We start from the raw sequence: 23,331 nt of genomic DNA on the forward strand, positions 1-23,331 counted from the left end.
GTCAACCATACTGATGTATCTGAGCATGAGAGGGAATTCAGACATTTCTCATTTCTTCTATTTTTTTGTTTTACTTTTAAATTTTCCTAACTTGTGTTCAGTTGCTTATGGAAAATTCTGGTCAAAAGAGTGAAATGACTTTGAGTATTTAATCTCAAAACCACAGCTCCCAATACCCAGGATGCACTATTGGTAACCCTGCTTACAGCCTTTTTCCAGCACTGGGTACGTGTGTGTGGGGAGGAGAGAAAGGGAAAGGACTTGAATGAGACGGAGAGGTCATTCTCATTCCTTCAGTTGCTTTTCTGGTTTGCTTTTTAAATTGAAAAAAAATAAAAAGAGAAAAGAAAAAAGTCTGGCTGCCTGCAAAGTAGATTAATCATGGCAGAAAGTCTCAATGCTGGTGCTCCATGTATAGATTTTCACATATAAGCCAATGGCTGCGTGCATGCTTTGCGGGTGGTGCAGCATCACTGGAAAGTGTGTGGGAGCATGTCTGCTTCCTCTGAGGCTGCTACAGGTGGTCAGGGGAGGGTGGGGGGCAGAGGAGGAGATGCTCAGGGCGAGGTACAACACCCACTTCCTCTGGCATGTGTTGTGCTGAGCTCAAACCTGCTGCCTCGTCGAGAGCTGGGCGGCTGCAGGTCGCGCCTGCGGTGCTTCGGCTTCGCTCTCGCTGATTTGCTGGTTTAGGTTTACGACTAAGGTTGTGGTTTAATATATCCTTTTTAGGTATGTGAAGTGTTTAAAATTATCTAGTGTTATGGGTTTTTTTGTTGTTTTTTTTGTTTTTTTTTTTTTTTGTCATGGCTTTTTCTATATTTGGAAGCTTTCACGATTTTTCGCGATTTTTATAAGGCAAGAAGCATAACTTTATTAAAAGAGTTTTTTTATTAAGTGTTTTATTAGAAGAGTTTTTATTTTTATTTAAAGAGTTTATTCCTGATTGCTACCCCTCAGCTATTATGAGTATGCATTTTTTTGCCTCTCAAAGAACGTTTTTTGACATTAAATAATTTCACAGCCTTTAAGGTTTAAATATCTAGTACTATTTGTGATCCTTGAAACTAAATAAAAAAAAAGGTTAAATACCTGGAATCTGTGAGGAGACTCCCTCTGTTTAAACAAGATGCCTTTCTTCTGCAGCTGTACCCCAAGAACTCTGGTGTTAACATTTGCAGGTGCAGATTCTTTTCCTTGTATTTTTGAAATCTTTACTTAAAGGCTTGTAGCTTTCTTTAACTCTTCAAGTACTGCTTAATGCCTTGGATATTGGAGTATATTGCATAGGTGCTCGTATTTCCTTACTTTTCAGATGGAACACTATGGTCTAGCAAGCTACACTGCTGTCATGGTGAAGATAAAGTTGCCTGGGCTGGATTGGGGATAAGGTGGGAAAGGAAGGGAGTGGAACTGTATTTGTATTGTACATTTGACTGATGTAACACTTTTCTTAACTGTTTGTTCTGATTTAGTGCCTACTGATTCCCTTCTTTTTTTTTTTTTTTTTTTTTTTTTCTTTCCAATTCATGTCCCTTTCTGCCATGGAATGGGACAGTTTACCTACTCCTCTTACTAGGCAAAAACATTGGATGCCTATCAGGCACTGGCTCACAGGTGACATGGGCTCCAAACGCTCTGTTCCAGGGAGCTGGAGTGAGTTCAGCTGTCAAATGTCTCTTGGGTATCAAGCCGAAGTGTAAAACAGTCTTTACTAAGTTTGTGCTACATTGTATCTCGTTAATTGAGAGTGAAACTAAATCACCAAAAAGTGATCCTAGGCTGTGTATTTGACGCTCTTGAAAACAACCGTTGTAGGAGTGTTAATGCTTCAGAGGGTTTTAGACAAAGGCTAACTGCAGGGAAACCTAAATGCCCCACAAAGATGTAGTGAGATATGTGAATCATTAATGAAGTCCTACAGAATTAAATTGATTTAATTTGGGAAAAGGTGATGACAATCTTACAGCACTAAGGTGCAAGTATATTTCCTGCAGAAAGACTGCCTAGCTGCTGTTTCTTGTGTATTATTTGCTTTAGACTTGGGGTGTTCAGTTTTTGTAACCTTGCTGTCCACTTCCTAAAATCCTTGTATAAACCAGGTCTCCTGGGCATCCTTACTTGAGTATTGCAGGAGGTCTGGGAGCCACTCAAGTAGGAGGTGCTAATCCATCTCTGGAGGATTTGCTGCTCAGTGCTGCCCTGGGACTGGCATCTCTGGGGTGATGCAGTCTGTGGGAATGGCCCCTGAATTGCTCAGGAGGCAAATTGTAGCCACCCTGATTTAGGGGCAGTTTGCAGAAGGGAACAAGATGGGGGAGATTGATTTGAAAGAACCAAAAGTGTTGTGTGCAGGTGCCAGGCTGGAATCATTTAGAAAACAAGAGAGGTGGTGGTGCGAAGACAAGAAGCATCTGAGAAAAAAAACCAAATTCCACAAAGAGTAAAACGTGAGAAGGCAGTCAAAGCCCTGTCCTCTGTCACATTGGAAAGGGGGGCATATAATTAAAACTCCTGTCACTGTAGGTGATGTAGGAATTAAAACACATAGCTGCTCTGAGTGGCTGCTTTCTATGTAACTTCACTTAACTCTACCCAGAAAAAAGAGCTGCTTGCATACAGGAAACCATGTTTTTGACCAAAAGATACAGTAAAAAGACAGGCTGGGGCATACATGTGCTTATGAAAGCAAAAGGAGAGGGTATGCTGCAGAGCATCTCAAGTGAATCCATATTACTTCTCTCCCTTTTTCAAAACATCTGGAAGTATTGTGCTCTCAAGATACAACTCTACGGCTTGAGCAATTGCTGCAAGAGTTACACGGGGCCATTTAAACTGCTGTTTTACCCTCTGTTTGGTGAAAAAAGAACTTTTGAGTCCCCAAAACACAATACAAGCATTTAGCTCAGCACACAGGATTTTCATGCTGACCAGAGGCTTCAGAAATACAATTCTGATTTATTTTTTTAGAGGTCCTACTGATAGGCATAAATGAAGCAGATTGAGATCTCGCTGTGGTTGAAAGCTGTGGGAGAAAAATTATCACCATACTTTCCAGTGGAAGCAGAACAAAAATGTAAAGTCTGCCAATTAAATTGGAAATGGCTCTTAATTTCTCCTCTTCTCCTCCTCCCCAGAAGGGTGAATGGCTTACTCTTCTGGATGGAACTTTGTGTAGTGACTCATAGTTTTATATGGATTAGTGTGAATATGTAGGTGAGCGAGACACTGGTATCTGAGAAACTATATATAGTGCCTAGGAGAAGTGTCCTGGAATGCTGAATAAATGAGCGTTTGATCTATTTCTCCTGCTGACTTAGTGGAGGCATAAATGAAGAACATCTTCCTCCCTTTACTCCCTCACTTCCCAGTTGTGCTCAGCAGATACAAAGGAGGCTTATGATGATCAAAGAATGTGCCAGTATCGATAACCAAACTAGTCACTAAAATAAGGGTATCCCCTTTGCCCTGAAATACACATGGGCAGGACACTAGGAGCCAGAACCATGACAGTGCAGACATCAGCTGTGACATTCAAGGTTTCTCTGGTACCCTTTGTGAGGTGGTTATTGTTTTGTAGGCTTACAGTGGGGCCAGAAAGTCCCTTCCACCTCTTTGCTTCATGCCTCTTTGGTGAGACAGCCTGGCGAAAGGCAGCAGCCAGAGGTAAGAGCATCACGCACACCTTGCTCTTCTGGTGGTACTTTAACATGTCTTGTGTTAGACTGTGTCCCCATTGTACCTGCTGCTGTAAAGCCATGGGCAGGGCAGCTGTATTTTTGCTGGGCTAAGCCAACATCTCATGGCTCTGCAGTCATGTCTGCTGGTAACTTAAGCTGAGAGTGTGGGTTCATGTGGGGTTTCTCCAGTGGACTGAGAAGTTTTCCATCTCAAGGCTCCTGTTTCACCTCTCCTTTCTAAAACCATTCACTATGCATCCACTCGCACCAGAATGGCTATTAATAAAACCCAGATCAATGACACATTCAGGTTAGGGGAAAAAAAAAAAAACAACAAACTTTTAAAAAGCTGTTTCAAACGCAACCACTCCACTGTGTTGTTTGTAAGCAAAGCTACAGAAATGTAAAGTGAAAAAGTAAGGAGTCACTGAATTGTAGTAGAGGAGAAATAGGATCAAGCAGACAGGGAAAGATGGAAATGTGTTGACCTGACATTGCTACCAATATGTGCTTTGGGCTTGCACCCTTCAGTGTTTTTTCTCTTCTTAGTCTTTAGCAATTCCATTTGCTCCCTGGGGGAAAGGGTCTTCTGTGTGAAATGTCCATTAAAGGGCAAAAGTGAGAGAGAAAACTATTCTTATGTCCTAGTATGACTTTCATACCTCATAATTAAGGCTAGTGTAATGTCCAAAAATATGACATAGTTAGGACCTTCTTTTCAGATAGTTCATCATAGCTTACTTTAGCAATTAATTGTAGGAACCTTATTTTTACATCTCAGACTTGGCAACGTGCATCGTGCTAATGTAACTGCTCTTACTAAGAAGACTGAAGACTGAAAATCCTGAGGTTGGCCCTGAGCTCCTGGCCTCTGCTTTCTCCTGGGAGCGTGTTGCTGGTCTGCTCTGGGAGGACCCTGGCTGTGGAGTCTACCCCGATTCTCTGCAGGAAAAATTCTGGTTTTCTTTTCAAGCAGGATGCCATATGAGGCTCACTTCTCAGGGTGCCACAATACCCTGGGAACTTTTTCTGGAGAAGGGGAAGTGGATTTACATTAAAAACACACAAGCAACTACAGCAACAAAAAGAAGCATCTGTTTCTCATATAATTAGGGTGAATCCCATAGTGTCTTAAGAGAAGTAAGGTTATTTGGTCACATGCCGAGCCTCAGACCTCCCACCATTAGATGTCAAGGAGGTCTGACTTCCATTTTAAAACCAATACCTGGTGTGGAATAGGGTAGTACTGAAGGCTTATTGCCTAGAAACCCAGGCATGGAGAAATCAAGAATTCATGTAGTTTGGTATAATTTCTTGAAAAGAGATTAAACTCCAGTGTTTATCTTGGATTCTCAATGCAAGGAGCAGAAGGGAGCTGCAAGGGTATTTTATGATTAATGAGCCTTTCTGCATGTATTTCTTGTGCCTCTTGGCATTTAGTAGTCTCCGTGACCTAGCTTTTTATTTCATTTCTCTCGTGTTGGCATTCTCATTAGATGCAAGAATCTACTTTGAGCCAGGGTGTCTCTACTTGGCTGTGAGGATGTGGGCCAGTTTACTGTCCTTGGATTCCATTAAGTAGGTTAGTGTTTCTGTCCCATTCCTGCCATCACTTCTTTTGTTCTCTGCTTTGGCACAAAATTATTCTTACCTGCAGTTCAGTGGGAGTCAGGCTTGCAGCCCAGCCTGGCCCCTGTGCACAGCACTGCAGTGGTCCCAGGTGCTGTGACAGCAGTGTAGACCTGGCCCAAGCAGTCTTCAGCCACCTTTCTCCACCCTCAAGAGAGAAGAAACCTAAGACAGCAACACAGGGTTCCTGGCACTTCCATGTGGAAGGCAGCAATGGAGATAAAGTGCTGTACAGACCAAGCAGCCCAGTCTGTCACAGTTTTTTTTCTTTATAGAACTATGTGACTTTTTATGAGTAGGGAGGGATTTGACTTGGGACTGATCCTTCATCTAGGGCAATGTGAAGAACATCTGATACTGAAGATAAGCAATTTATCTCTTTAGATGGGAGCTTTCTCAACTGGTGGCAGGCCATATATGGCACATCAATAGCTTTGCACCTCCCCTGGGGTTTCTCTCTGCAGCTGCAGACCATGTGCTTGTGTGTGTGCTCACCAAGGAGGCAGGGGTGGGAGGGTGGGGGGTGAGGTTGGGGAGTATTTAACCAGCTGCAAATCAGTGAATCGGTGTAGGGGAAAAGATTTCACTTGGGCAGAGGAACTCTGTGTTGTAACAGGCTTAGTTTTGCAGGCATTTGAGGGGGGCAGGCATGCCACTACTTTGAGATGGATCGCCTGGGCTGGAGAAGGGACTCCTAGTTCACAGAAGTCCTAGGTACTTTACAGCTCTTCATGTCTTTTCCTCTGTCACTATGTCCAAGGTGTGGAGGTGACAAGAAGCATGAGAGCAGAGTGCTGAAGCATGAACCTGCCTCTGTAGAGCAGGAGCAGGGAGATGGAGGACTACTGAAAAATAATGGTGTGTTGCAGGTTGGGCAGCAACTCTTCAGGGACTGGAGCATGAGTAATATGCTGTTTCTCTTCTGGCAATAGGGCTTATGCTCCCTTTCCTGCTTCTCTCCTCACTTGGAGAGTATTCAAAAGAGAAGCCATCTGAGCAACCTGCCAGAGGCCCTTCTTGCTTTTGCTTGGCTAAGGAGGCAACCAAAAGTTTCCTCATTCATTCCTGAATCTTTCTTGGCTGCCTGAGAACATTCAGCCTATACCGGTTTGTTTTCCTCATATGCGGGCAGTCTATCTCTGTAGTAAATATTTTTTGTCTTTCTCTAACCCCTGGGTACAACACACCTGTTTTCTACAGTGGTGCATGCCATTTGACTAATTATGCTTCAATGGAGGAAGTCAGTGACTAGATGGAGAGGTTTAATTTCACTGAAGCCATTCAGGAAAAGCAGCTGGATTTCTGTTCTGCATACGTCCTTATTCCACCCCATGCTTGACTAGTTTGGGAAGTGCTGTTGTGAGCACCTGACATGGTGAGTTTTGAGCCTCACCGAGGCTGCAGAATGAAGTGTGCCTAAGCATCTGGGGCAGAAGGAAATGGCTCAGCTTTGCTTATATGGATGAAGCCTTAGAGGTTTGCATGAGCCTTTTCTGTATCCTGGTGAGTAACCCCAAGGAGCGAGGCTTTTGCTGGTGACCTGGTGCTTTGGGTCATAAGCATGCTTCTAAGAGCTTGGTTTCCAGCAGAGTGAGAGGAAAAGAAGAGACAGGCTGGGATAGGTTTCTCTGAGACTGATCAGTGTTGGGCTGGTTGGTTTTTTTTTTTTTTGAGCCTTGCCCTGAAGCAGCTGTAGCTCTGCTGCCTGAAGCTGATGATTGGGTGAACTGTGAGTGTCATCTGACAAGGCATTTTCTTGAGCACAGTATAAGCTGCCATCAGACAGTTACTGTGAAAAATTGCCAGTTATTTCCTCCAAGTGATACATTTGAAAGTCTTGTAAAAAAAGTGTGTAAATCAAAATTACTGCTGTGTGGGGAATGCTTAGCTTCACAAGAAATGATAATTAGCAAAACTAAACGCATTGTATTTCCACCAGCATACAATTAGGCTGCATCCAGTGAAATAAATAAGGGGCTTGCCACTGGCTGGCAAAATCACAGATGTGCTGCATTGACCTGTGCAGATTTAGGACCCCAAATGGAGCAGAAAAGCTACTCTGAACATTAGCATGAAAGTTGTTATTCTTCGTGTGGGACAGCTAAGACCATGCTTTTGGGCTCTGACCCAAGTAATGTAACAATTGTCAATGTGGATTTTTTTTTTTTTTTTTTCTTTTTTTTGCTGGTGAAGCTGCTTGTTTAAATATATAGAGAGGTCTTGGTGCTTTGGACAGTATTACACTGCTCTGAAAAAGTTATGGCTAAGCTTTTGCATTGTGTTTCCTCTTCAATCCTGATAATGAGGAATACCATAGAGATAAGATGGTACCTCAGATGTAGCCCTATCTGTGAAAAGAGGAGGATAACTGGGCAAGCAGTGTTAATGTAAAAAAATCACAGCTTCAGCATAAGGCTTTTAAAAGTGAAGGGTACAGCAGAGAGGTTGGGGCAGGTCATGACTTCCAAGAAAAGCATGAACATGACCATTAGCTGTTGAGTCCGGCAAAGAATGTACCCTACTTTGTTCATATTGCATGTATTGTACTTCTCATTTCTTCCAAAAAACCCCAGATGTACCAATTTTTAATTTATTGGACCTTTGCTTAGTAACATGCCATCCTTCTGGGAAAACCTACATATAATAGTATTGTTTTAATGGGCATGAATCCTTGCTTGGGCTACAAGCACATGTTTTGGACAGGACGTGTTTCGGGCACTGCACATGGAATTTTATATAGCAATTGTCCTCTTTGCTTTTGTGGGTAAATTTTCAAGTGCTAAAATATCAAGCTACAACACTGTGCTTTATTGTTAGACTCGCTGACCTTTGCCTTTAGTTGGAAAGAGGGCAGGAAATGTGTGTTTCCTAAAAGCTGCCTGAAGTCACAGAAGAAAGCAGAATTCCTTCTGCTAGCAACATATGAAGTGACCTCTCGGTGCAAACAGAAACAACTCTGGCCACATGAAAGCCCATATTGAGGCTTGGCTGTGAGCAGTGGTGATGATGGGAAGCAAATAAACAGCAGGGAACTGAATGTTAATGTCAGTTGTGTCAGATATGTAAACTTGGGTTTACATAACAATTGATTCTGCTTAGAAGAAACTCATCCCTCATCAGAGCAAGCCTGAGCCCATGGAGCAGATGTAGATGCGCTGCTTCAGAGGCGAGATGTAGTTGTAAGGAAAAGAAAGGTGATCTTACAGGGAAGGGGAATCAAAGCTGTTGGATGGTGTTAAAAAAAAAAAAGCAAAAAGCTATCCAGAATGGTGAAGATGAAACATCTCAGCCTCTCTTGCCAGTTGGAGAACTGCTAATAATGTTTGTAGTCTGGGAACGAAAGACAACAAAACAAGTTACTTAAGAAAAGGATCCATCATTCTGACAAAAATAGAGCTTTCAGCTGGTTTGTGGTTTTTGTTGTGTTTGTGGGTGGTTCTTTTTTTTGTGTTGTTGCTTTTGTTTTGTTTTGCTTTTTCCCCTGAGTCTGCATTTCTTCAGCCAATCAATCCTGTTACTGAATAAAACTCTGGAAATCAATTTAACAAGATTAATGTCTGTAAATATTCGTAAAATCTACGTGTTATGTAGTCTCTTTAAATGAGATTATTTCGTGTTTATAATACTTAACTTCATATTTTGTACCCAGCCTGGTCTAAAACAGAATAGTTTTCATTAATTTTTCTTGCTTGTTTAATTTCATGCTTAAACCAATAAGTTATAAATCCACATGACTGCCCACTTATTGTTACATTCAGAATAATTGCACTGAGTCACTGTGCACAGTCTGGGATTGCCATAGGGTGTTAGTACTTGATATTTAAAGAAGCATGTTGAGCTGAAAGCTGGCTCCTCAGTCTGTGGAATGCAATGTTTACTACCTGAAGTTCAGACTAGGGTGGTGTCGTCTGTGATCATTACTAATTCCTGGATTTAGTATTTTTCTCTTCAAGGGTGTTAGGGAAATGATCTGCTAAATGTGGGAAAAGAAATGCAGGGAAAATCAAGGCTTTGAGAAAAAGGGGTTTGGTGTGCATTTAATACAATCTTCTTAAAAGATTTCTTTTTCTTGCCATTACTTTTTTGTTCCACAGGTATCTGTTTTCGTTAGGTGTTTTTTTGTTGTGTGGGTTTTTTGTTTGGTTTTTTTGGGGGGGCTTGGTGTCTATTCTCTGTCTTGAATGTCTTTTTTTAATCAGAGGAGAATTTGGGATTATAAAACTTAATGATTAATTTCCTTCATAAACTGAAAGATTTGGTTTTTCCTCTCCAAGTTTATTTCTGAGGTTTAGTTCAAGTGTTTAGTTCCAAACACTGATACAGAGGGTTTTTTCCTAGTAAAAGAACCTCAGGAAAGCCAACACTTGAAATGCTTTTTCACCTTCTTCATTTGCTTTGCTGATGTGTCAGCAGGTAGTTAAAACACTGAGAAATTTAGTGACAGCATCACCTGTATGCTGCTGGAGTGTGTTTTACAGATGCAAAACAAATAATGAAGGGGGGGGTAATGCCTGCTACTTTACTTGTGCCTTCTGCAGAGAGGTCGTCCACAGGTCCTGAGAAACCTGTGACACGCAGGTGAGAGCCAGGAACCCTTCCCTAGCAGATGCTCTACACCAGGAGAGGAGGGGCTGATGCTCCACTCAGTGGGCTATGTGCTGGGGAAAGCCTGCAGAGATGCCCGGCCTCAAGCAAGGTGGATAATTTCATGTAGGGCTTTTTCAGAACTGATACTAGGGTTTTATTTAGCAGGACAGCATCATTTTTATAAGCTGCAAAGGGTCCATAGTTGTTGCTTTTGGGATTACTAGCAAAGTGTCAGCAGCAGGCTGGGTTTTGTTTTTCATGGGAGAAGCAGCTGTGCAGTTCTGCAGACTGAGATAAAGCAAACTTTAGATTGGAAATCAGATGAGTTTGTCAGTCAGAACAGCTGTATTGGGCAGCTACAGGTGAGGAGTCAGGTGGCATTTCATTCTTTGCAGAAATGGAAGGTTTCTCTAATGTACCAGTCTTTCACAACAGTAGTGTTTATGGTCATTGAGCACAGTTGCTCCTGACCAAGGTGATTTTGTTAATTAGTTTCATGTTTCTGCAGTTGCTTGGAATATCCAAAGGAATCACTGTTATTCAAAGGCCATGTCTAGCAGCTTAATGTTTTGCATTTCAGGTGATGCTTGCATGCCCATTTAATTTAATGATGTTTTATATGTTATTTATAAATAACATTTGTTTTTCTTTTTCAGTGTATTACAATAGGAACATAGATAAAAAGGACTAGAGAACATCATAGTTATAAATATGCCTTTGTTTATATTCTCTTATTTTATGATCTCCTGTTGATCTTTTGCTATCTGTCCAAATAATGTTTCAATCAATGTAATCGTGATTTTATAGAGAATGTAGATGAATATGTATGTGCACAAGAGAAGCTTACATATTTTTATTTTCTTCTCCAAGTGCATTAGATTATTTTTTTTTTAGATTTTGAGTACTTTGCATTATTCTTAACAGTGATAATACATGGAGCATACTGAGACATACATACATATCACTTGTTCTTGGGCATCGGTATAACATATGTGGGTGTCAACTGCATATCGCTCTGATTTTTAACCAATTTATGATAGTTTTGTTCTGATGCAAAGCTGAAGGATGCTAGAACCAGAATTGCCACCCACTTTAAATGCTGTTTTCAGCAGATAGGATTTGTTTCAGTCACTTAAAAATCTTAGCGTTATGAAGTGGCTTTGAGAGGTTTTTTGTCTTTTTAAAGCAACTTTTGTGCTCCGTCTGGATAATATCTGTGAGTGTAGGTACTGGAGATCATTTGACTGCGACACATAATGTGGGTGTGGAGTTCCACTGCATTAATTAATTAATTCCACCGAGGTCTTGGACCTCCTGAGGTCATCCCTTTTAAGCATCCAAACAGGATACAACCGACTGAACACCAGGGTTCTCTCAAAGCTCTCCTTGATCCTTTGGATGGAGTCCAGGGCACCCCCATCATTTCTAGGAACACACGTGTCAGGGCATATGACCTTACATAATGACCACACGTGTGAGAAGCCCAGAGGACAGATACCCCATGGGATGTCCAGCCATGATGCTGGCAACGAGCTGGCCAGTTCCTCTGCTGGAGAGGTTTGCAGCTGGCTAACTTGTGGTTTCTACAAATGGTATTCTCCAGCTTCTGTTTGTCCTCCTGCCTTTCTTGCATGCCAGTTAGGCTGACAAAATGTGAAGTGTTGCTTGTGTTGTCCACACAGAGATTTCTGAAGGAAGGTCACAGTGCTGCATGGATTGCTTCTGTTGCCTCCAGTCAATTCTTTGGTTGCAGTTAGCTTGAAGATAAGAGGAGAGGATACAGCCACAAGTGCTCACACACAAGCAATGAACATACTAAGAAAAACTGCCCGGAGTAAATATTTTGTGTGTCACATAAATACAAACATTCAGTGCCTGCTTGTTAGGTTTATTTGGCTGGTTACCCTGTGTCACTTAGGAACTGATGTTAAAATACTTACCAGTGCTGTGTTTCATCCTCGGGGATCCCGAGAAAGAAATGGGCTGAACTTCCTCACCCCTTCTTCCATTTCTGTATGTGTAAAATGGAGGCTTCTTGCCTTCCCAGGGCTTAGAGAGGATTAGTTACTCCTTATGGCTGGCTTTGGAGAGGAGTAGCACTAAGCAGGGTGGTGTGACGTGTGTCCGCCCCGATGGCGATGGGAAGGGAGGAGGCACCAGGGTGCTCCTGGAGAGTGAGGAGCATTCAGCCAGGGCGGATGGGGTCAGGAGAGCCCCTGCGTGGGGTGGAGGGAAGGCCACCAGCAGCCACAGGGTGGCCAGAACTCTTCTGAGATGCCTGCAGCCTGAAGCAAGCAGAGCCAGGCAGGTGGAGGCAAAATACCCGGAGAGTTTCAATAAATACGAGCACAAACCTGTTGGCTTTAATCAGCTTAAGAGAAACGAGCTGTGCCTGGGCCCTGCACATGCCAGGCTTGTGAGCCAAGCTGTGGTTTGGTCCTGGAGTGGGTAATGCTGCCTTTGAGCTCTATCACGCAGCCCTGTGCCTGCCTGGCCCAGGCCTCCCCCAGAAAGTCTGCCAGGAAAGGAAAGCATCACCACTTAGCACAATCCGGCACAAATTTGGCATCCACCTGAAAAAACAGAACCTGGTTCAGGGCAGATTACTCTCACATAGCAGAATCAGTGGTACAAATGCTTGCTTGCCTCTTCCCCCTTAGCTGTGTGTTTCTTTCCTGGTGAGCTCTGTGCCATTCCCATTATACCCCATGGCCTCTGCAGCAAGGGGACACAGCCCCAAAACATCCTCCCAATTAGCAGCTTCCCCATCATCTGCTTGAGGGTGGTGGTGGTGTCTCTTGCAGGAGCTTATACCTCCCCTTCCTACCTCTTCCACTTCATGTTCTCTGGGCTTTAACTTGGAATTGTTGGCCTGGATAACATCCAAAAAGTAAAGCAAGGTCTGAAACTGGTGCAGAAGTCCTGAGAAGATATCCAGGTGCATCCCTGACTTCCAAACAGGTGCATCCACTGGCTAAAATCAGTGGGTTTCTCACTCTACCTCAGATTTATGTTTATTTTTAGTTTATTTTTAATGTTCCTTCTCCCTCCCAAGAAAAAGTCTGTAATATTAAGATAATTTCACAGGCCCATGGAGAACATACATTTTCCATATGCAAATTAAAGTAATATTCTGTAATAACTACTGTGTAGGAATTGATTTTCTGCAGGTAACAACTTTGTGGGCTTGACACAATAATGTAATAGAGCTGCATATGGTGTGTGTAACCCTTACATTATTTCAATAGAATCAGCCTTTATCATGCAAGAATGGCAATCACATTCCAACGTTTTCAGGTTTCAAAGTGTGAACATCAAACATAACAACAGAACAAAAATCAGAAATTCAACAGCCATTTTCATTGGAGTTTGCCAGACCTCACACTGTAAGTGTGGTAGTACTTCAAAGCTTATGAGAATTCAGTTTAAAAAGAAAGAAAATATTTTATTCTCTTGAAATATTAATGTAGGAGAAAACAAAGGAAGAGGCTCTCTTGACATCTGCATCTGAGATGGGGCAGATTATTTCTTTGTCATGTTGAAGTTCTACCTGAAGTTTGGATAGAAAACCCTGGCACTTAATTATCATCAGGCTTCTTGCTGTCTCTTTTCAATGCAGTCAGCATTCCTTCTCCCATATAGCATGGGGAGGAGGTCTCCAGCTTGCTAAAAGCTCTGGAGAATAGCGTGTAAACAATTGCACAGGTCCAGAGAGGGGCTGCAAGGTGGTGGTTCTGTGGCACATGGTCTTGCTGGAGCCTAAGAGTTCATTGTGGTCAGGACTAGGGCATGAAGAGTAGTGGGGGTCTCTGATGTGAAGGATGAGCCAGGTGATTCTGGACCAGCAGGCGATGTCCAAAAAGTATTTATTGTATCCTCCTCTACATCAGGTGAAAGAAAGGGTGAAGCTTGTAGGGAACTGCTGTTTTGTCTGGCTATACACATCTGGAGCTGGTCTGTGATGTTCCCTTTTGAAAGAAAGCCAGTGGGGAGGGTGACCTCAGGAAGTGCCAAAAGAGAGGCCAGTGTGATGCCTGCTGGGGCAAGAAAAGCCTTGAGGATGAAGCTGGCTCCCTGGCATGGTGAGAGTGGGCACTGCTCAGGGCTGTGATTCTGCTGGTTGCACAGTCTCCTGGTTTTACCAAGAGGTGTTTCTTTAGGGGGAAGGTACTTGCCAAAGCTGTAAGGGCTTGCAGATAGCAGATGCAATTGCCATCTGGGCAGAACTGAAGAGCTGTGTGTAGCTTTTACCTACTCATCTGGTGGTGTGGGTGATTGCACAGGCACTCCTGCCCTGTGTATCCCTGTCTGTGTTACCAACTCTGCTGTTCTGCAGCCAGCTCTCTGAGTGTGGCATTACCAGTTTCCTGTTTTGATGGTTGCGTCCGAAATATCTTGTTGCTGATTGTGCCCAGTGTCTGCTTTTCATCACTACATCTTTGTGTGAATGCTGATGAGTCTTTGGTATGGATTTAATATTTCTTGAATATTATATGTTAATTACTTCCAATTTTCTATTGCTTAATCTCTTGGCCACTTCAACTTAATTATTGTTAGAGTTGCCCTTTTATGTAATGTGTTATGCCTGTTCTGATTTTTTTTCCTCAGTTTCATCTAAATACTTGGCAACTTAAGTAAATCTTTTTGCCTTTTATATTTTGTTTTGGATAACAGATTCCCATTAAATCAAATATGGGAGTTTGTTTAGTCAATAGGAAGACTGTATAACACTAGTGAGTAGAAAATGCACTGTGTTGTACCCTGCAGCACTGAACTGAGAATGGTGTGTTTACTTGAAGCTTGAGGCTGATGTGTTGATTCTTATGCATGCCAAGTTCTCAAAAAGTTTTATTGCTGCTCTTCATGCAGAATTTTCTTAACAGCAGATGACCTGTGCTGTTCCCCAAGATCTTGGTCTTTGTATAAGGGGAAAAATCCTCTGCCTACTCACATTAAACAGGTTCTCCTTTAAAAGGCTAATGAGTAAAACTGGATCTTGGCATATGTAAAAATAAAAAATATACCAAGGTAAGGTACTCTTTAAACCCTGACTCAGAAATCTATGAGGATATTCCTTCTACGGAGCATAAGTTGCTGCAGGGGTCCCTGTCAAACACAGTAGTGCTGAGTATCCTCATGTTCAAAAGAAAACTACTTCTGGGGAACAGAGAGAGAGTGAGGGGACGGTGCAAAATGTAGAAGTTACGAGGCACTGGGAGATGGGAGTGACAGGCGTAGAAAACTGCATAGGTGGTGGTGCGTTTTCCATCAGCCCTCTTATAGAGCCTGAAGCCCTCCTGCGTTTGTTAGTGACACAGTGACAGCTTCTCTGAGCTTTTCCTTTCCTCCAGGCAGGGAAGGTTGGGAAACTTCTGCTGAGGATGTGTGGAAGCAGACCAGGTGAAAGAAAGGGTGGTGGGAAGGGTTGCAGCTGAATTCTTAACAGGGATTTTTAGTAAGATGGCTGTGCTTGAACCCAAACATGCTAATGCCTCTGCACAGTCTCAGAGCACTTCTTTCCTGGCTGTCTGGCTGTGCAAATCCAGGTTCCTGTTATTTACTCTGTGCAGAAAGTGTTTGACTGTAAAGGAGATGAGCTCACATAAAGACTCGTGTGAAGAAATGCAAGATCTCCCAAAGATAGCACAAAATTGTTTTTTAATGAGTCTTAGGTACAGTATTTCATAATGGACCTTCAGAAAAGTATGAAAAGTATTTGCCTCAGTGTCTTTAATAACCTCTTGGGGGAGGGAGCAAGCAAGCTTTTTTCTGTGCAGGGCTGCTGTGAGCCAGAGCCTTGGGCTCCTCCGGCTGCTGGCAGCCACCACACCAGGCAGTCCCTCTGCCTCCTGCACGTCATTGCTTTCACCCCTGGGATTTTGTATTTAATAGTGAGGCCAACCATGGGCTGGGATTTGATGGTGTCTTTTGTAAACTAGTGTTTGAAAAGGAAACCAACAGGCTTTGCTGGATGCCCATGAATTGATCCAGGTGCTTGCTTCTGATGAAAACAGTAGCTCATTCATGAGCGTAACCCAAAGAGGATGTAGTTGTTTGTATCTTTTTTTTTTTTTTTAACTGAAAAAATTATTTTTGTAAGTGATGTAAAAATGGCATTAAGTCAAAAAAAATCAAGCAGGTGCTATGCTAAAATGTGAAGTGCTTTTATGTTTTCATAGGACATATTTTGTTTTCCCCTCTATATTATAATTTCCCACAAAAGCAAGTGGATTGAAGACACTGAGCAAACAGCTGATCATAGTTTTTAAGGTGCTGGATTATTGCTCAGGTTTATGTTACTTTGGGGTGCCTGTTGATTGGATACTCACTGCAAAGAGTTTGACTATCTTAGTGGCTGCAAAGTAAAGAAGCTTAGGACCAAAAGCATGGGTTACTGTTGAGATGTTATAACTCAAAAATTAAGAATACGTATGCTAAAACACCTTCCATTTCTCCTTATCCCTTCTTAAAATAAATGAAAACAATGTTAAACAAGAGTCTATTATATTTTCAGAAATTTCTAGAAAGCACTGGAAAATGAGGGCATGAGCATGACCGTGCTACCAGCTCACTGTGTGACCACATGGAGTCATTTAACAGAGTGAAGGGACCAGTTCCTTTTGTTTCAGATTATAGGATATTATTTAAAGCCAGCTGTGGCTTGTTGTTTTGGAAGATGGTTATTTTCAGCCAGCAACCCCTAGATGCCACCCATTTCTGCTCTGTCTGCTTGGCAGCCAACAGGGCTGGCAGGAGGATGGAGGGGAAGCCGAAGCAGGGGGGCACGTGCACTGTGCTGCCGTGCCTTGCACTCTCCAAAAGGTTCTACCAGGCAGCTTACTCCCTGGTTATTCCCTGTAGTTTCCTAAATCTTGCTCATTTTCCTTTTCATAAATCATCAGTTCCCCTTCCTTGCAATTAATCATTTCACTTATGTTTTTTGGTTCTATATTTAATCCTTCCCATTCATCAACTCTCTTGCGTGTTAATTTTCCAATGATAGAGAAGTTGTATGCACTGCTTTTCCAGTTCAGATCCATGTTTGTATACCCCTACTTTCTCTCTTTGGTGACCAGCAACAACGTGCTCTGCAGGAAAAAGCAGTATTCCTGCCCCAACTCCAATGGCAAGTAGAACATCCTGGCAGCCCATGGTGGCTTTACCTTTAATTTTTAGGTCAAGACTGAAGCATGAGGTGCTTATATTCTTGCTGAGATGGGAAACTCATGTCCAGTCTCTTTAAATCCAGCTGGACTCTTGGCCTCCTTGGTATAAAGGGGGATGAATTACTATTGGGCAAATTGCATGTTGTGTAGAGAATATTTTCTTTAACGTGCTAACTTTCTATTTGGTTGACATTTATTTTCATCTTTTGTTACGAGACAGACAAACACAATCTCTTGTTTTATCTTCAAAGTTTATTTTCTAAACGATATTTTAAGCAGACCAAATGGAGTGTGTTATTTAGAAGTAGAGTACACCTTCCCCCAGCTCAGCAGTGCTGCTGCAAGGGTTTTGCTGTCTCCTCTTTCTTTTTGATTCATGGTGCTGGGGTGCCCCAGTTCAGAGGTCAGGTGTGGGCTGGCTGGCCACTGGCTCTGGGTTATCAGGCCACTCCAGGAGGGCAGCCCAAGACATTTGGGTTAGGAACAGGCTGGATGGCTGGGCCCAGAGAGTGGTACTGAATGGTGCTGAACCAATTGGCAGCCGCTCACCAATGGTGTCCCCCAGGGATCAGTGCTGGGCCCAGTTCTGTTTAATATATTCATTGGTGACTTAGATGAGGGGACTGAGTCCACAATTAGCAAATTCACAGATGACACTAAGCTGGGGGAGAGTGTGGATCAGCTGGAAGGCAGGAGGGCTCTGCAGAGGGACCTGGACAGACTGGAGAGTTGGGCTGATTCCAATGGGATGAGGTTCAACAAGGCCAAGTGCTGGGTCCTGCACTTTGGCCACAACAACCCCATGGGGAGCTCCAGGCTGGGCACAGAGTGGCTGAGAGCAGCCAGGCAGAAAGGGACCTGGGAGTCTGGATTGACAGGAAGCTGAACATGAGCCAGCAGTGTGCCCAGGTGGCCAAGAAGGCCAAGGGCATCCTGGCCTGTATCAGGAACAGCGTGGCCAGCAGGTCCAGGGAAGGGATTCTGCCCCTGTACTCAGCGCTGGTGAGGCCACACCTCGAGTCCTGTGTCCAGTTCTGGGCCCCTCAGTTCAGGAAGGAGATTGAGGTGATGGAGCAGGTCCAGAGAAGAGCAAGGAGGCTGTGAAGTGATCCAGCACAAGTCCTGTGTGGAAGGGCTGAGGGAGCTGGGGGTGTTCAGCCTGGAGAAGAGGAGGCTCAGGGGAGCCATGGTCTGGTAACCATGGCAGAAGTGGGTCAAGGGTTGGACTTGATGATCTCAGAGGTCCTTTCCAACCTGGCTGATTCTGTGATTCTATGATCCTCATTGACGCTGCTTAAATCGGAGAGGTGTTTGCCAAATTATTTAAAAGCCATCGTTGTGTGCGTGCGTTTCTTGTACTTTGACAAAGTATGGGAGAGATGTCTAGCAGCTGAGCTGTCTGAGGGAATGATAGCTCATTTATTCCAAGACACACCTGCAGCACCTACATAGGCTACTGTCTGCTTTATTTTACTTGTATGTGTGAATTCTGTAGAAAACATCATAAAAGCTACATTGTGCTTCTTAAGCGGTTCTTCAAACCAGCTCCTGACTTAAAAATACTTGGTGAGGATGATGAGGGGATGTGCTGAGGTGTTGACACCTGCAGTTGGGAATGAAAGGCACAGAACCCCCTGCACTGTCCAGCAGTGTACAGCTAGCTAAGGGACAAACCTGTCCCAGAGAGCCTATGGGGGGAAATGTCAAGTGGGTTTATAGTTCTGCATTTGAATGCATGTATGCTGTGCCTTATCTGACAAAATGTGCTGCCTGCATCTCTCATCATTTCAGGACTTATTCAGAGATCTGAATAACTTCCCACCTCTCAACTGCTGGTTGATAGTGATGCCCTTTGTGGACTCATGTGGGTGAATTCTCTGTAGTACATAGCATTGCTCTGCCTTTAATATGTATACATAACTGCTCAGATAAAATATATTCATCGTACTTCACTGCAGCTGTCAGTGAAAGGAAATTCTGTGGTTTTCCCTTGAGTGTTGGGATAGGTTTTTTTCCCAGTCTTTCTTTCTTTGAAAGCCTTCATAGCATGCTACCCTTTAGATCGATCTCTTTCTTTATGGAGGAAAAATCACTTTTGGCTTTTCTTGTGTTCAAAATTATGCAAAGCAGTTGCTGAACATAAACATGGAACAGTAAATGCCATGGAAAGGTACTCTACAAAGATTCCACCGTTAACCACACCAAAGAATACAAAAATGTAAGGTTCTTCAAATTGATGTCACATGCAGGAAGTGACATTTAAATTCTTACTCATTTAAAATTAAGCTGTCTTTTACCATTTTCCTCTTTTAAAGTGTTAAAGATTTTCCATTAGTTAAAGGGTTGTCTTACAAGCATTCAAGAATAAGTTTTTCCATTTTTCTTTAAGAGGTTTGAGCTATTCAGCTTTTTAAAGATGATGGTATACATGTGAGTGTAACAGTTTAATGAGGACTGCGTACATTAAATTGGTTATTTGAGAACCTGTGTTGGAGGACTGACATTAGAAGCATTAGGAAGTGGTAGTCCCACTGCTTATCTTTATACTTCATAAAAAGCACTGTTTGATTCTTGGTAGGAGAGGGTGTCTGAGTCTTGCTCAGTTGTTGGAGGGGTTTTTTTTGTGGGGGGTGTTTTTTTTTTCTTTTTGTGTGTGTTCTGGTTTGTTTTGCTTGTGTTGTTGTTTTTCCTGGTCCATAGTGCTGGAAGATGGTATTGAAACAACTGTATGATTTATGGCTATTACTCCCAAGTTTTTAATTTTCTTGTCATGTGGAAGCATCTCGTAGAGCCTCCAGTAAACAGATTTTCCTGAATCCAAACCAAAAGCGAGGGCTGCAACATGCAACTGGTTTTGGCTGTGAAACTGGGGCCACAGCCACTTCCACACATCCAGTCCTGGCAGTGCTGAGCTTGGGCTTGCCCAAGGGTTCATCTTCCCCACTGCTTTTGGCTGAGCTCACAGCCCAACAACAAATGACTCTCGGGACTCATCAGGAGTGCAAGCTGAGCTCTCGGTCCCTTCTGCCATCCCAGTTGTCTGACCAAGCTTTTTCTCCTTTCTTTTCAAATCAGTGTTGCTGGAATAAACATATCCTTCCTCTTCCTTTGAATTGCTGATCCTTTTGCGTGCTGGGTACGGTATGGATTGAACATATCTGTCGATGCTCTTCTGAAGCATGAAAGGAAAATGTGCTTGTTTCATTTCTCGGGCATCTGCCAGAAGTATTTGATAGCGCTGAAGTGTCGAAATGTTAACCCAATCACTTAAAATTCTGTAATTCAGCACTTTTCTATTGCTAGGGTGGGAAACAAAACCACCAGATTTGAAATATGAACTCTTTTTCAAATAGAATATAACATTTAATGTACTTTTAGCTGGCAAAATTATCACTGTTGCTAATTGGTATAATTTTTATCATCGCTGCTGAGTCTTTGTCATCATAATATGTTTGTGTTCCTTTCTACCACTTCTCCACGCGCTGTGGAAAAATAAGTCATCATCTCCTGTGCATCTTCTGTATGTTATTCTGTCAGTCAGAAGTGTCTCTTTGGTATTCTGGAAGTACTTGAATATTTTAAACTACATTTTTAAAAGAAAAATAATAATAAAAGATACTCTTGGAAAAAAAGAAAAAAAAAAGCTAAAATCCTGTTAAATAATTAAGATGCTTTGGGCTTTATCAGGATTGACAGTGTTCTTGCCATAATATACATATGCAAAAACTGTAAGAAGTTTAATATTTTATAGCAAGGATAACTCCAAAACCTAAATCTGGTGGCTTGTTTCTATGGTAACAAATATTGAAATATGTCTAGACAACACTGTAGGTCCCCCCCCATTTAATTTCTGCCTATGTGTTCTAGGAATTCATTAAAACTGTAGAATCCTTTTAAAATTGGTATGTTCTGTTGTAAAATTCCCTAAGATTAATGTTGAACATAACTTTAAATTTTAACATAAACATTTATTTGAAAGAGATTTCTTAGCAAGAGAGGGATTAAAGTTATATTTCTAAGACTGTATGCTCATTGATCTGGTATTTTTATTCTTCACTGGCAAGTTTATTTTTTTTCTGTGCATGACTGTGCTTAAGAAATGGAGTTTTAGTCTGTGGATTCTGCTGAAGATATTAAAGGCTGCTTAGCTGGGAACTCTGGGTGGAAGACAACAGCATGAAGTCAGCACCTGCAGGATTATATTTAGTGGTCAGGACCTCCTGGCCAGAGCTGCTACTTAGGAATCCTGTCCTACTCTTAAAATTAACATGGTTTACTGGGAGCTTCAGCATTCATTTCAATTAGTTGAACTTTTTGTTTATTACAGAATATTTTTTAGGTATCTGATTTAAGCTATTTTCTATTTGACGTCTTGGTTTTCTTTTGAGGACAGACCAATAATGTTGGGAAATAATCTGAAGTGCTGGCTGTGAGTTTCCATTTCCCCCATGGTAACTTACACCACAAGCACCTACTCCCAGCAGTAAGAGAAAAAAATTGAGACTTTGAAGTGAAAGATCAGGTTGATGCAACATTTTGCATCTGCTTGACTACCCAGCATTAGATGCAGCTGGAAGCATAAAGACTTCCTCCCTCTGCCTGCAGGGACTCTGGTTTCTGCTGGGATGTAGTAAAGATAATGAGGCAACAGAAAGAACATTTCAGAAACTGAGATTTGCACTTAACAGCTGTGTTACAGGAGCCCATGTTTATGTTTTCTCATAGGGCTAAGAGCATCCAACTTTTTTTACTCCAAGAAACTTATAGCTGGTGTCTTGGAAATCAGACCCAGCAACCTTGACTGTGATGCCTTGAAGGGCAAGGGGCTGCAGCTGGAACTGGAGTGCTCAATAGAGGCAGAAGGTGGTGTTCAGAAAAAATGCAGATCTCCCTGGAGCAGTAAGGAAGAAAGTGGGATATTTAACAGGCAAAGGATAATCTCCACAGTCCTGCATGGGAATGACTGCATTCATTGCCGAGCTCGAGGGTGGCATTTGCTCCTAGAGCCAGATTTGGCAGCTTTGCATCTCAGACAAGGCCAGAATGAAGGAAGGGGGCCAACAAATAAATGTCAAAACAAAAAAGCAGTCATAATTATATTCAATAGGACTGAGAGCTGTCATCTCACAAGCTCTAGGTACATCTCCAAAACCTGCTTTTACGATTGCAGGTGTTATGTAGGAAAAGAATTGAGGCAGTGTTCAGTGAAGAATTGGCTTTGGTTTGGATATGGGAAGCTTGCAAGATCCCTGTGTGTGTGTGTTTACTTGTCCTTGGCCTGAGATTCTCCTTTTTCTTTCATATATGTCCTGTCGTGGTCTTTGAACCAGCATGGGTTGTGGAAATAGGAGCTGCAGACACCAACAAAAAGGTTATCAGGGTCTCTCTCCATCTGACATGAATCATATGACCACACTGTCTGAAAGCTCTTACAAGTGTTTTCTCTCATGAGACAAGGGTGCCAAGGGTGCCCCCAGCACCACCCTGGCTTCTCGTCCTGGGACCTGTATGGCCAGTGGAGGAGTCTTCCCTTCACACCACACCACGCTGTCAGAGACAGTGATGTCCACTCTCAGCAAGCTTTAAAACTCTCCTGACTTTATCCCAAGTCCATGAAAAGAAGACTGTGCTAGAGGCTCATTCCCTCAAGAGGCCAGTGTAAATTACATTTTTCCTCTGGGCTGTTTGCTTTTTTATTTTAAACTTTTTTTTTTTAATCTAGACAAAAATTCAAAAATTCTGAGAAAAATAATCTGAATGAAACTGACACAAGGCTTGCTACAAACAGCTGAAAAAATTTTACTCTTTCATTTCTTGGGCTGAATGTGGAGCTTGATGAAAACACAGATATGCTCGAGCGCAAACTTTTTCCCTTCACAATAAGGATGGATTTGTCAAGCTTATTTTCTTGAAAAGTGAGCAGGATTGAGAGAGCAGGATTTTATATATTTATGAAAGCTGTGAGTACTCCCATTCTATGAGACTTGTAATCTTTCATAGGCAGAGGAAAATGGCTCACTACATGGCCATTTGGTAGCCATCAGGAAGCTTTCATGATGGACAAATGTGTCCACAGCAGTTTTTCCACCTTACTTTAAAAACATCTGGCATATATCAGGGTCCTACACACCCTTTTTCACTCTGGGATCTGTGAAGTGAAAAAGCAACTTGTATTCTTCTGCAATCAGCTCTTACATTCTCCTGCGGTGTTTGTGCATTCAGACACATCAAATTAATACTTTGTCTCACTCCTACAGTTTGAAATATAT

General features: G+C 42.4%; 1 protein-coding gene across 7 annotated transcripts in view; it reads left to right on the plus strand.

Moving 5' to 3' along the window:
* The window catches only part of BACH2 (BTB domain and CNC homolog 2), a 193,388-nt gene that overhangs the window by 13,437 nt on the left and 156,620 nt on the right, over positions 1–23,331 (plus strand). The window lies entirely within an intron of this gene.

The sequence above is a fragment of the Heliangelus exortis genome, chromosome 3 (genome assembly GCF_036169615.1).
Source record: "Heliangelus exortis chromosome 3, bHelExo1.hap1, whole genome shotgun sequence".
Classification (NCBI taxonomy): domain Eukaryota; kingdom Metazoa; phylum Chordata; class Aves; order Apodiformes; family Trochilidae; genus Heliangelus; species Heliangelus exortis.